We start from the raw sequence: 14136 nt of genomic DNA on the forward strand, positions 1-14136 counted from the left end.
CTGTTTTCAATGTTGCTATTTTTGTATGTTGACACCTGTCTTATTGAAATTGGAACTCCAATGGTCAATTTATATGCATCGACGCTATCATAAAATCTCAAAGAATAATTTGAGTCAGTTGCCTAAATTGCATTGAAACGTAGATCACATCGGGATAATGAAAAGCAACGCGATTTTCTTTTTCAAGTCGAGCAGCTGGGACCTTTTATCATATGAAAGAGATCCAGGAAAACCAAAATACAAGAGATGTGAAGGGCGTGTTTATGTAATGGGATTCTTAATGACTGTTTTGTCAAATGAAATCTGGAACAGGTTGAGTAGAAGTGATTCATCTTGGTGAGAAGAGCACAGAAAAACTGCACAAAATAATGGAAATATTTCAAAAGGGGCAGGACGTGGGTGTTGGGGCACCGAGAACTGACTATAAATGCACAGTAGAGAATTGCAGATGTGGGTGCCATGCAGAAGTACGGAAAGACTTACACATTGGTCTCTTCCTCGCCCGTTGCTCTCGCCATTGATGAAGGCTGGGAACAAGGCACAGATAAACACAAGATGTGGGAATCAAGCTCCAAAACGTTATACACACACTGGATGCATCACATTGAACTATGAACAACTGGAGAAGTCAGCATGTTGACTGTAGGGACTGAACCTAAACTGTGGATCAATAATCGCAAATTCATGCAGAATTAGCATGAAAAATGATTTAATGTGGCTTTATACGCATGTCATTAATAGACGTTTCTTTCTAATACCCGTGTGGTTGAAAGAAGAGGACACCACATGTCAAGATGGATGACAACGTAGTTCACCCATGAATGCCCTCTGACTCAGTTCACGGTGAATTAAGAATGAATAACAGATCCTCTTCAGACCAATGATTACAATCCCTGGGAGAATAAGGATGAATAAAAATACATGGATAATGCGGAAAATGGGAATCGTGCCTTTGTGGACTCGAATTCAATTGATTATCAAACTAAACAGACACAAGAATACCCGCAGTACCAAGCAGTCAGGGCCATGGGGTGTCTGCAGGAAGGGATTCAATTACCTGCTCATGTTAAAACTCACTTGCTCAGTCACAATACACACAGGTCATTCACCACTCTCATACGTGAGAAGTGATCACTCTGGAGACCAACTGACGGAGTCACTAGCAAGTTTACAAATGACAGCAGGAATTAAATTCTACTGTTATTGCAGCTGTTAATCCCAACCAGCAATGAACCCTGTTTTGATGGGTGTTTCCAGTGGAGTTCCACAGTTTTCTGATGTAGACCAAATATTTAGACTTAGTTATAGGAGCCATGGTTCAGAGGTTTGCTGACGATGCAACAATTGGTCGCGTAGTTGACTATTATGAAGAATGTCAGAGAATGCAGGGATGCATCAATCAGGTGGAAAGGAAAAAAGTCGAACAGAATTGAATCCAGACCAATGAGTGTTAAAGAAATTTGGGAGAAGAAACAATAACAGTGAGTATCCTATGTGGTGTAGACAGACAAAGAGATCTTGGAATGGACATTCATGATCACTGAAGATCAATGGACAGGGAAATCAGTTGTACTGAAGTGCGTACTGTAGATGCTGGAGATCAGAGTCAAGATTAGAGTGGTGCTGAAGAAGCACAGCAGGTCAGGCAGCATCCGAGTTGCAGAAAGAAATGACGTTTTGGGCAAAAGCCTTCATCAGGAATAAGGCTGGGAGCCTCGAGGTTGGAGAGATAAATGGGAGGGCTGGGGTTTGGGAGAATTTAGCTGACAGTGCAATAGGTGGATGGAGGAGGGGATAAGAGTGTTAGGTCGGAGAAGAGGGTGGAGCGGATAGGTGGGAATGAAAATAGACAGGTGAGACAGGTCAGCAGGACGGTGCCAAGCTGGAAGGTTGGAACTAAGGAAAGGTGAAGGAGAGGAAATGAGGAAACTGGAGAAATCCACATTGATGCAATGGGGTTGAAATGTCATAAGGCAGAAGATGAGACATTCTTCCACCAGGCGTCGGGTGGTGAGGGAGTGGTGGTGGAGGATGCCCAGGACCTGCATGTCCTCGGGAGAGTGGCGGGGGAGTTGAAATGTTCAGTCACGGGCATTGGGGTTGATTGTTACCGGTGTCCTGGAGATGTTCTCTGAAGCGCTCTGTGAGAAGGTGTCTGGCGGCCCCACTCTAGAGGAAACTGCATCGATAACAACGAATGCAATAAATGACATGTGTGGAAGTGCAGGTGAAATTTTGATGGATGTGGAAGGCTTCTTTGGGGCATTTGGCGGAGGTGGAGGGTGCGTGGGCTCAGGGTTTGCAATTCTTGTGGTGGCAGAGGAAGGTGTTGGGAGGGAGGTTGGGTCATTAAAGGGCGTGGACTTGACTAGGTAGTCGTGGAGGGAACTGTCTTGTCGGAAAGTGGATGGGGTGAGGAGGGAAAAATATCTTTGGAGGTCAGTGTTACTGATTTCTTTTGCAAAGCCACTGACTCCCACAGCTATCTGGATTACACCACTTCCCAAACCACCTACTGCATAAATACTATCCTGTGTACAGAACTCCTCCACCTCAATCGTATCTGCTCCCAGAAGACCAGTTCCAACATAGAACACACCTGATGGCCTCCTTCTTTAAGGAGCGGAACGTCCCCTCCCATGTGTTTGAAGATGTTCTCTAATGCATCCCAGCCATGCCCTGCACCTCCATCCATGAACCCCACACCTCAAAACACGGCCAGGACAGAACAAGGACAGAGGAAGGGCCTCACCTTCCATTCCACCAACCTCCGCATAAATCAATTATCGCCCGATATTTTCACCACCTCTAAATTGACCCCACCAGCCGGGATATATTTTCCTTCCCCAAACCTATCCACTTTCCTCAAAGACCTTTCCAATGGACGACCATTTTCTCCCGGCACCTTTCTATGCCACTGCAGGAATGCAAAACCTGAGTCCACATCTTGCCCCTCACCTCTGTCCAAGGCTCCAATGGAGACTTCCACATCCATCAAAAGTTCACCTGTACTTCCACACATATCACTCGTTACACCTGCTGCTCCAGATGCGGTCTCCTCTAAATTGGGTAGAGCGATGTCTTCTAACAGAGCACTTCAGAGAACATCTGCAGAACACCTGCAAGAATCAATTCCACTGCCCCATGGTCAAACATTTCAACTCCCCCTCCCTCTCCCCTGAGGACTCGCAGATCCTGGAGCACCTCCATCGCCATTCCCTCACCACCTGACACCTGGTGGAAGAACGCCTCATCTTCTTCCTCGGGATCCTTCAACCCCATGGCATCAATGTGGACTTCATCATTTTCCTCAATTCCTCTCACCCATCTTACCCCAGTTCTAAACTTCTAGCTCAGCACCGTCCTCCTGACCTGTCCCACTTGTGTATCTTCATTCTTACCTATCCGCTCTACCCTCCTCTCTGACATATCACCTTCACCTACTCCTCTATCTACCTACTGCACTCTCAGCGACCTTCTCCCCAGACCTAGGCCCTCCCATTTATCTCTCCACCCCTAGGCTCACAGTCTTGTTCCTGATGAAGGGCATCTGCCTGAAACATTGAATTTTCCTCAGATGCTGCTGGACCTGTTGGACATCTCCAGCACCACTTTCATCTTGAGGAGAATCAGTTGAATGAGATGTTTTTTGGATATTTTCGATGGTTGACCACAGGTTGAGGACGATAGTAGAATTTAGCACACACCAGTATAGCGAATAGCTGAAGGACTGAGCACAAGTCTGGTCACTGCATTAATCAACATTTATTAAATTTTAAGATAAAAGATGGAGGTCTGAAGTATGCAACTTTTCCCATCAAGACTGCTTTACTATTCAATGAGTTTATCACTGATTTCTATCCAAGTCAGGGTGCTATGGGCCTTGGAGGGGAACTTTCAAATGGTAGTGTTTCGTTGCATCTTCCAACCTTGTCCTTCGAGTCAGTACTGTTGTTGAGCTTTGAAGGTTCTGTCAAAAATGCCCGGATGACTTACGCCATTGCATTGTGTAGTTGGTGCATTCTCTGCATTGTGCCTTAGCGGTGAAAGGACTAAATATTCAGGTATTGAAGAGGGTACAATCAAGTGACTGCATTGTCGTGGATGGTGCCTAGTACCTTAAGTGTTATTGAAGTTACACCCATCTAGGCAAATAGAGAGAGTTATGTTCCACATCTCATTTGTGCCTTATAAACGATGTAGGATTCATGGAGCAATGAGTTAGAACGTAGAGCATAGAACAAGGAACAATACAGCACAGAACAGGCCCTTCGGCACACGATGTTGTGCCAAACAATTGTCTTAGCATAAGCATCTATCCATGTACCTATCCAATTGCCGCTTAACGGTCACCAGTAATGCTGACTTGGCCACTCTCACAGGCAGGGCATTCCATGCCCCCATCACTCTCTGGGTAAAGAAACTACCCCTGACATCTCCCCATACCTTCAACCCTTCACCTTAAATATATGTCCCCTTGTTACACTCTATTGTACCCGGGAAAAAAGTCTCTGACTGTCTACTCTATCTATTTCCCTGATCATGTTATAAACCTCTATCAAGTCATTCCTCATCCTTCGCCGTTCCAATGAGAAAAAGCCTAGCACTCTCACCTATCCTCGTACAACCTATTCTCCATTCCAGGCAACATATTGTTAAATCTCCTCTGCACCCTCTCTAAAGCTTCCACATCTTTCCGAAAGTGAGGCGACGATAACTGCACACAGTACTCCAAGTGTGGCCTTACTAAGGTCCTGTACAGCTGCAGCATCACCTCACGACTCTTGAATTCAATCCCTCTGCTAATGAACGCTAATACACCATAGGCCTTCTTACAAACTCTATCCACTTGAGTGGCAACTTTCAAAAAGCTATGAACATAGACCCCAAGATCCCTCTGCTCCTCCACCTTACTAAGAACCCTACTGTTAACCCTGTATTCTGCATTCTTATTTGTCCTTCCAAAATGGACAACCTCACACTTGACAGGGTTGCACTCCATCTGCCTCTCCTCAGCCCAGCTCTGCATCATATCTAAGTCTCTTTGAAGCCGACAACAGCCCTACTCACTATCCACAACTCCACCAATCTTCGTATCGTCTGCAAATTTTTTGACCCACCCTTCGACTCCCTCTTCCAAGTCATTAATAAAAATTACAAACAGCAGAGGACCCATAACTGAACCCTTCGGAACTCCACTTGTAACTGGACCTCAGGCTGAATATTTACCATCTACCACCACTCTGACTTCGACTGGTTAGCCAGTTCTCTATCCAACTGGCCAAATTTCCCACTCTCCTCGGCCTCCTGACTTTCCACAAGCCACCATAGGGAACCTTATTAAATGCCTTATTAAAATCCATGTACACTACATCCACTGCTCTACCCTCATCCACATGCTTGCTCACCTCCTCAAAAAAATCAATAAGTTGAGTTTATAATCAAAAACTGGCTATCAACGAACATGTTTTTTGGTGACAGAGTGTTTATGTGGAGTAATAGAGTCATAGAGATGTACAGCATGGAAACATACCCTTCGGTCCAATCCATCCATTCCAAACAGATATCCCTAACCAATTTAATTACGCCTGCCTGCACCCAGCCCATATCGCTCCAAACCCTTCCTATTCATATACCCATCCAAATGCCTCTGAAAGTTGCAATTGTCCCAGCCTCCACCACGTCGTCCGGCAGAGCACTCCATAAATATCCTACCCTCTGCGTGAAAACGTTGCCCCTTAGGTCTCTTTTATATCTTTCCCCCCCACCCTAAACCTATGCCCTCTAGTTCTGGATTCCCTAACACGAGGGGAAAAACCTTGTCTTTTTATCTTATCCATGCCCCACATAATTGTGTAAACCTCTATAAGGTTCCCCCCCGTTAGCTCTGACGCTCCAGGGAAAACAGCCCCAGCCTGTTCAGCCTCTCCCTGTAGCTCAAATCCTCCAACCCTGGCAACATCCTTGCAAATCTTTTCTGAACCCTTTCAAGTTTCACAACATCTTTCAGATAGGAAGGAGACAAGGAATGCACGCAATATTCCAACAGTGGCCTAACCAATGTCCTGTGCAGCCGCAACATGACCTCGCAACTCCTGTACACAGTACTCTGACCAATAAAGAAAGCATACCAAACGCCTTCTTCACTATCGTATCTACCGGCGATTCCACTTTCAAGGAGCTATGAACCTGCACTCCAAAGTCTCTTTGTTATGCAACACTCCCTAGGACCTTACCATTAAGTGTATAAGTCCTGCTAAGATTTGCTTTCCCAAAATGCAGCACCTCACATTTATCTGAATGAAACTCCATCTGCCACTTCTCAGCCCATTGGCCCATCTGGCCCAGATCCTATTGTAATCTGAGGTAACCCTCTTCACTGTCCACGACACCTCCAATTTTGGTTTCATCTGAAAACTTTCTATCTGTACCTCTGATGCTCGCATAAAAATCATTTATGTAAATGACAAAACATAGAGGATCCAGCACCCATGCTTGTGGCACTCCACTGGTCACAGGCCTCCAGTCTGAAAAACAACCCTCCACCACCCCCCTCCGTCTTCAACCTTTGAGGCAGTTCTGTATCCAAGTGGCTAGTTCTCTCTGTATTCTGTGAGATCTAACCTTGCTAATCAGTCTCCATGCGGACTCTAGCCGAACGCCTTACTGAAGTCCATATAGATCACATCTACTGCTCAGCCCTCATCAATATTCTTTGTTAATTAGTCAAAAAACTGAATCAAGTTTGTGAAACATGATTTCCCACGCACAAAGCTATGTTGACTATCCCAAATCAGTCCTTACCTTTCCAAATACATGTATATCCTGTCCCTCAGGATTCCCTCCAACAACTTGCCCACCATCGAGGTTAGGCTAATAGCCAGTCTCAATCCCTTTTTCCTAAATACTAGCTCCGTGGACGATTACTCAGGGGAACTGGGTTACAGTAAAACCATTGAGTGCCAATGGGATACGATTAGGTTCTCATTTGTCAGAGTTATCATTACTCTATTTCATCCTTGTGTGGACAAATCTGATTCCAATCGCTGTCTGATTTCAATTTCCAACTCCCTCTGTGCTTGAAATTTCAACCGTTGCCTGACATAACTGTCTCCACCTGCCTTAATAATATATAAGGCCGCTGCAGGGGACAGCAGAGATTTACGAGGATGTTGTCAACACGGGAGAAAATGGAGCTCAGTGGAATTTTTTTCGGCTGGGATTATTCTCCTTGAAGCAAAGGAGGCGAAGGGGAGCTCTATAAACACATAATTACGTTTATAAACATTCAATATTCGTGGGACCTTGACAGGGTAGATATGGGCAGGTGGTTTACCCTCAGGTATGAAGCGCACCAGAGGACATGAATTCAGAATTAGTTATTGCCTATTTAGTTCAGAAATGAGGATTAATTTCTTTGCTCAGGGGCCAGTGAATCGGTGGAACTCCTAACCAAAACTGTTGTTGAGGCTGAGTTTTCTGTATTTCCAAACTGTACCAGACTGATATTTAACCAGAAAGACGATGAAGCTCTGTCGAGGTAAGGCAGGAGAACGGAGTTGAGGATTATCAGATCAGCCATGAATTCATTGAATGGTGGAGCAGACTCGATGGGCTCAATGGCCGACTTGCAATTCTACATCATTTTGTCTAACACATTATTTAGTGATAAGTTTAGAATTCTGTGGTGATGGGATGTAGTGATAGAAAAGTTTTCTCAAACTGATCAGACAGATCAGCAACGAGGCTCATAAGCTGATGAACAAGAAATGTGCTGTCGCCTGGAAACAACAAATGGCATTGTGCACACCACAGATGGGTATGTGCAGAAGGTGTGATTGCTGATAAAATTGGGGGAATCTAATGTTGTTGGCAAGATGGTGATCATGCTGGATGATGGATCGCGGTATGAATCACCCAGCAATAGTTTGTGAAAGAATGTAAAATTTGTTTCATTAAAGAAGTTTTCTGCAGTTCCAATTCCACTTGACTGTTTAAAATACTGATCAGACCTTTATGTGGAATGTTACATCAAAATATTCATTCACAACACCACTGGATAATCTCTCCTTATTTGTTTCATTTGATGTAAATTCAGAGAAAGTCAAGATGGAATGAAAGGATGAACGGAATGTTGCACTCAATTTTATTATCCCAATTTAACTTACAACAGAAACAAATTGCTTTATTTCGACTTTGATGTGGTATAGATTTATCACAAATCTCCGGTGCAATGAAGGGCAAGAGCAAATTTCTCCATCCAATGTCTACTAAAGATGCGAGGCACGGAGGGAAACCACAGCTGCGTTTGATAGAAGTAACAGCCAGAGTAGGATTCAAATCCACACATGCATAAAAAAATGCAACCATCGCTTTAACCTTTGGGCCACTTTAGCCCGTGGCAAAGGGCGAATCCACATCATTATGTTTCTGCTTTCAGCGGGACAATAGTACCAGCAAAATCCAATGAATTTACATCGTCCTTGGAAGGAATACCTGTCCTTGATTCATTCCGATTCTGAATTGTCTCAGAATGAACCAGCGAACAAGAAATTCCCGTCACATTCACACGCACATTTAGTCTTGACTCATAATTTCTTCAGACAGTTTCTCTCTCACGTGAAGAAGTATATATGGAGAGAGAAGTGAAGGTGATGTATTAGCTCGATAGTCTTTCTCATATGACTGAACCCGGACTGGGTAAAATTCCCAGAAAAGCAGTTTTGTTCATTTCATTTTATTAATTTTGCTGCAACCTCACTCTGTTCATTGCAATGATCGGAAGTGAATTGGATTTCTATCATTGGAACGTTTAATGTTGTATTCAATTTTGCTCCGAAAATATTTCAGTTTAAATGAAATACCGATGAGAAAAACAGAAGGTTGAACTACAAAAAAAGATATCAGTTTTGATGCTTAATTACTTTGGCAGATTTCAGTGGGTATCAAATGAACCCAACATCACGGCGAATATCCTCCATTTAAGGCATATGATTAAAGCAGGAAATCCATATTCAATAGACGAGTCACTTCCTGTTCATTATTGAAGATCTTCCCTTGACAATATACCAAATCGGCTCTGTTGCATTTATAATACTTCATGGAGAATATTAATTTAAATCTTTCAAAACTCTTAATTTTTTTGCTGCATCTTATTTAGCTGCATACGTTTCCGATTTTTCTTTACATCTAAAGTTATCCAAAGTAGACTTTGTTTCCTCGCACCTTCCATCCTCCACACCCCTCTTTTACACTTTTATCTGGCCACAGGCTGTCTCTCTCTCTTGGTGAAACTCACTGCTTGTGTGTCTCGAAATATGCCTTTCCAAATATTTTGGAAACGGATTCTCAGAGTGACAGAAATTCTATTCCCATCATTTCTTTGTCCTACATCGATATTCTTGAAAGAGTGACGTTCAGATATTTACCGAATTGAAATAGAGAATTTACCACCTATTTCCTCTCTCCAAACCTCACATACTCTGGAAAACTTACATTCGGTTTTATTTTGTTCAGTTTCAAATTTTCAAACACACAAATAAATAAAATTCTATCCCCACTAAACGCTGTCAGCATAATATCTAATGTCTTTGTACCCCAGTAAGCGCTGGCATTGTCCTCTCTCTGATAGAATCACGGATTCCCGACAATGAAGAAAGTACAATTCAGCCAATCGAGTCTGTAAGGACACTCTGAAGAAAATCTCAACCAGACCTAGCTCCAGTCTCTATCCCCGCATACCTCTGGCTTGTTATTTCAAATAATCCTACTGAAATAAAAACCTGGCATCGTGTGACTTTATCACTGCGTTCCCCATGACTAATTCACTTAACTTATTGAATTCACTCCCTGGACACATCAGCGCAATTTAACATGGCCAATCCACCTAACCTACAGACGTAACAGCAGAGTGAAATACTGAGCAAAGGTACCATCACATTGAACACTATCTGTATCATGTTTAATGGCTTTACACACTGGTAACTCAGCCTAGTGAAAGCAAGCTGCGCCCATCGACCCGAATTCAATGCATCCAAACGCGGTTCTACGCTGTACAACCTCATTAGTGCTGCTGGAAATGATTTTGCACTCAGATCTGAATGGGTTTACTCTGTTTTCTTCCTCAGATTCCTGCTTTAAATAAACATATCAGTCAGGAACAACTCTATATAATGGTTTTCATTGCAACACAAACACAATGTGCAGTTTGCAGAAGTTACGTGTTAGCACTTTCACTGACACACTCTCTCCCCAGGAGCTGCAGTCCTTCCCCAGCTGATTCTGACAGCACTGTCCTTCCTGTGACACGTCCCACCGAGAATGGAAGGCCAGGCATTAATAACCTTCACTGGATAACAGAGTGACAGGTTTAAAACATTTTCGATGCCCCCAGCGGAGAATTGAGTCCTGAGACAGGAGGGGACACTAACCACGATACTGTGGAGGACAACAACATCGAAGGAAGCCCTTCAGCCTGTTGTGCCCGCACTTGTCCAACACAACTGCTCAACGACCTCAATCAAGTTTTCCATCGTTTCGCCCATAGACTTACATTCCTTGTCATCACAAATTCTCATCTGAATTTTTTTCAGGTTAAAAGTGTTTCCGCCTCTCTGACCCTTTCCGCACATATAATCAAACCTTTCTGCCTTTTCCCGAAATCTCTTGGCCCCAGTGTTCGATCCCTCCATCAATAACAAACGCTTCTTTCAGTCTATCCTATCCATATCCGTCATTATTTTGTACATCTCAGTTATGTCTTCTCCAATCTCCTCTGCTCGGCGACAAACAACCCCAGTCTGTCCAATCTCTCCTCATAAGTGAAACTCTTCTGCCCAGACAATATCCCATTGAATCTTTCCTGCAACGTTCGCAGTGACATCACATCATTGCTATACTGTGAGTTGCAGAACTGCACACAGTACTCTAGCGAGAGCTAAATTGACTTTTTTCCTATTCTGTTACAGAATGAGGGCGTCGCTGTCTCGGGAGTATTGATTGCGGTCCCTAATTGCACAGCGGGTAGTCGAGACTCAACCGTATAGCAGTGAGTCTGGAGTCACATCGAGGCCTGACCAGGTAAGAATAGCAGGTTCCTTCCTCAAAGGACGTCAGTGAACACGATGGTTTTGTTTTTTTCAACAATTGGCCATGTATTTATAGGTGTTATTAGATTCGTAATTCCAGATATGTATTGTATCCCAATTCTAACACCTGGCATGGTTGGAGTCAAACCCGGGTCTCTGGTCCATTTGCTCTGTATCTGAGTTAACAGTTCCGTGGTAACAGTGCTCGGCCATTGCGGAAAACCTGTGAAACTAATCTGTCTGAAAGAAGTCGCTTTTCCTCGATATTGTCCTGTGTCATTTTCCTGAGCTTGACCGCCCATAATCGCAAGTCCATACCAGTAAAAGCTGCTACCTGAGGATTGGCCTCACAACAGCCGTAACCAAATGGATCAGCTGATCTGCAGCTCCCGATGGTGGGGTTGGGGCATGTTCACCCAGCAACGGTGACCGCAGCAGCACAGACTGAACACTATCAATGTGAGAGTCTGTGTTCGATTCTGCAATGCCTTAATGAAATAGGAAATGACTCCGCAACCACATGATGAAAGAGCAGTGCTCCGAAAACTAGTGCTCAGTTAAACCTGTTAGACTCCAACCTGGCGTTGTATGGTTTTTAACTTTTTACACCATAGTGCAACACTGGCATCTCTAAATTAATGTAATGGGGCTGTGGGATGAAAAGTTCAGTTAGTGATGGTAGGAAGGAGTGAAATCTCTGAGAACGGGTGGATTTGAATTCTGACATGTGAAATACAGAGATGTAAGCGAGCAGAATTTGAAGGGAAAAAATTACCTTACCCAAACAACTGATTCCTTGGTGTTTCCCAAGAGCTGCAGCAGATAGAGGAATTACTGCCATGACTCGGATTCGAACCGAGGTTGCTGCGGCCACAACGCAAAGTACTAACCACTATACGATCACGGCATCCCATAGATGAGAGCGCTGATAGCATGCAATAAATACAGTCTCATAGGACATATTAGGCAGCGCAAATAATGCACAATATTAGTGCTAAGCGAACAGTGGCAGATATGTGGGAACTCAGAATGGGCTGACCGTTTAATATCGGTTCCCCCAGAGGCTGTGGTGATTCCATCATTAATATGCTGAAGGCTGAGATAAGTAGATTTCTCCAAAACATCAAAAACTCCGGGAACAGTACAGGTGTTGTTGAAATGTATGCTTCAATCGTAATGCAGTTTAACATTGGCTACTTCACCAGTTTCCCCACACAAGGCAGTAACCACTGCTGCCACATAGTCCCAATTCCCAGCCACAGATTCAGAGGAACTGAGTAGCGCAGTCGCGAAGATGTACAAAAAAGCTTTATCAGCCAGTGGGTGGTTGGAATTTGGAATATACTATCTGCATTGTTCAGAGCGACAGAAACCCTTACAACCTAAATAAATATTCAGATGTGAGCTTGTGATGCCAAGACATATAAGGCTGTGGAGTAAGAATTGTGAAATGTGATTCAGTTCATTAGGCAGTTGTATTTGAGAAGTGTGGCCACATTTGGTTGAAGGGCCTCCTTTGACACTCTTGTTCTCGGTAGTATAGTAGTTAGTATCCCCGCCTGTCACAGGGCTCAATTCTCCACTGGGGACAGTGTAAATATTTTAAAACTGTCGCTCCATTCCCAAGTGCGGGTATTGATACCTGTCCTTCTATTCTAGATGGGGCATGTCACAGGAAGGACAGTGCTGCCTGAATAAAGGTGGGGAAGGACTGCAGCTCTCAGGAAGGCTGTGTGTCAGTGAACGGCCAAACACGTGCCTTCTGCAAACTTCACCTTGTGACTGTGTTGGAATGAAAAGTATTTGACAGACTTCTTCCGGATTCAAGTGTTTACTAGAAGCAGGAAGCTGAGGAAGAAACAACGTAAACACATTCAAATATGAGTGCAGAAGCATTTCCCGCAGCACGAATGAAATTGTAAAGGACAGAGTACCGTTTCGATACATTGAATTTGGGTTCATTTATTCTGATGAGGCTGTTACCAGGGTATAAAACCATTACAAAATGATACAGCATTTAATCAGTATGATGGAACATTGTCTCAGTAATTCGCACTGGTGTTCAGAGGGAGGGTTGGGTTGATTGGCAAGTTGCCCTCTCCTGTCCAGGGAGTGAATTAAGTAAGTTAAGTGAATTAGCCATGGGAAATGTGGGGATAAGGTCAGAAATCACAGGACGTCAGATTATACTCCAACAGGTTTATTTGAAATCATAAGGGGGGAGGGATTCCCCTTTTCAGGTGAAATATATGGAAATGGGGAGGGGAGGTGGGTCTAGGTGAGATGCTCTTCAGAGAGTCGATACCGGCCCGATTAACTGAAATGCTCTTTACGCACTGTAGGGTTCTGTGATTCCATGAATTGATAATGACGGGGTTTACTGGGGTGTAAAGCCATTAGAGAAGATGCTGATGGGGGTGTACTGAAGATGAGATTTTATTCACTTGTCTTCTTGGAAAACTGAGAACAGTTATCCTTTAATCAAGGAAGACTTAATGTTTTTTTTGTAGGTTATGAAATGTTTGGTCAGAGTAAATAGGTGGAAAATTCCATCTTTCAAGTAAGTAAACATCTAGATATCAGGTGTTCAATGCCTTTAATCAAACCTTTGAAGGAGAAAGAAATGATGAGAGCAGACTCGCTGTCACTCCGAGAATCTGGTTTTCAAAATATTTTGAAAGGCACATTTGTTGATATGCAAGGAATAAATTTCACAAGGAGAGACACAGCGTGTGGGTAGGTAAAGGTGTAGGGATGGGGTGTAGTCGGTCGGAAGTTGCAGGGAAACAATGTCTAAATTAGTTGACTTTAAATGTAAAGAAATTCTTTTAATGTGTGCAGCTGAATAAGATTCGGTTCCAAAAGTCTGCATTTTGAAAGATTTGGCTTAATATTCCACCTAAAGCATTGTAAATTGAACTGAGTGGATTTTTATTTATTGTGAAGGGAAGATATTACATAATGAATAGGAAGTGACCAGTTGCTTGGAGAACGACTTCCTGCTTTCATCACATGCGTTCACATACTACAGATCGGGAGCACAGGTTTA

At 43.5% G+C, this 14136-nt stretch overlaps 1 non-coding gene across 1 annotated transcript; it reads right to left on the minus strand.

Annotated features, from left to right (window-relative positions):
* Positions 1 to 11922: 11922 nt before the first annotated feature.
* trnah-gug (transfer RNA histidin (anticodon GUG)) lies at positions 11923 to 11994 on the minus strand. The gene has a single exon. It is a non-coding gene; the product is annotated as a tRNA-His (tRNA).
* Between the last annotated feature and the right edge of the window lie 2142 nt (positions 11995 to 14136).

This window comes from Hemiscyllium ocellatum, unplaced genomic scaffold (genome assembly GCF_020745735.1).
Source record: "Hemiscyllium ocellatum isolate sHemOce1 unplaced genomic scaffold, sHemOce1.pat.X.cur. scaffold_641_pat_ctg1, whole genome shotgun sequence".
Taxonomy (NCBI): domain Eukaryota; kingdom Metazoa; phylum Chordata; class Chondrichthyes; order Orectolobiformes; family Hemiscylliidae; genus Hemiscyllium; species Hemiscyllium ocellatum.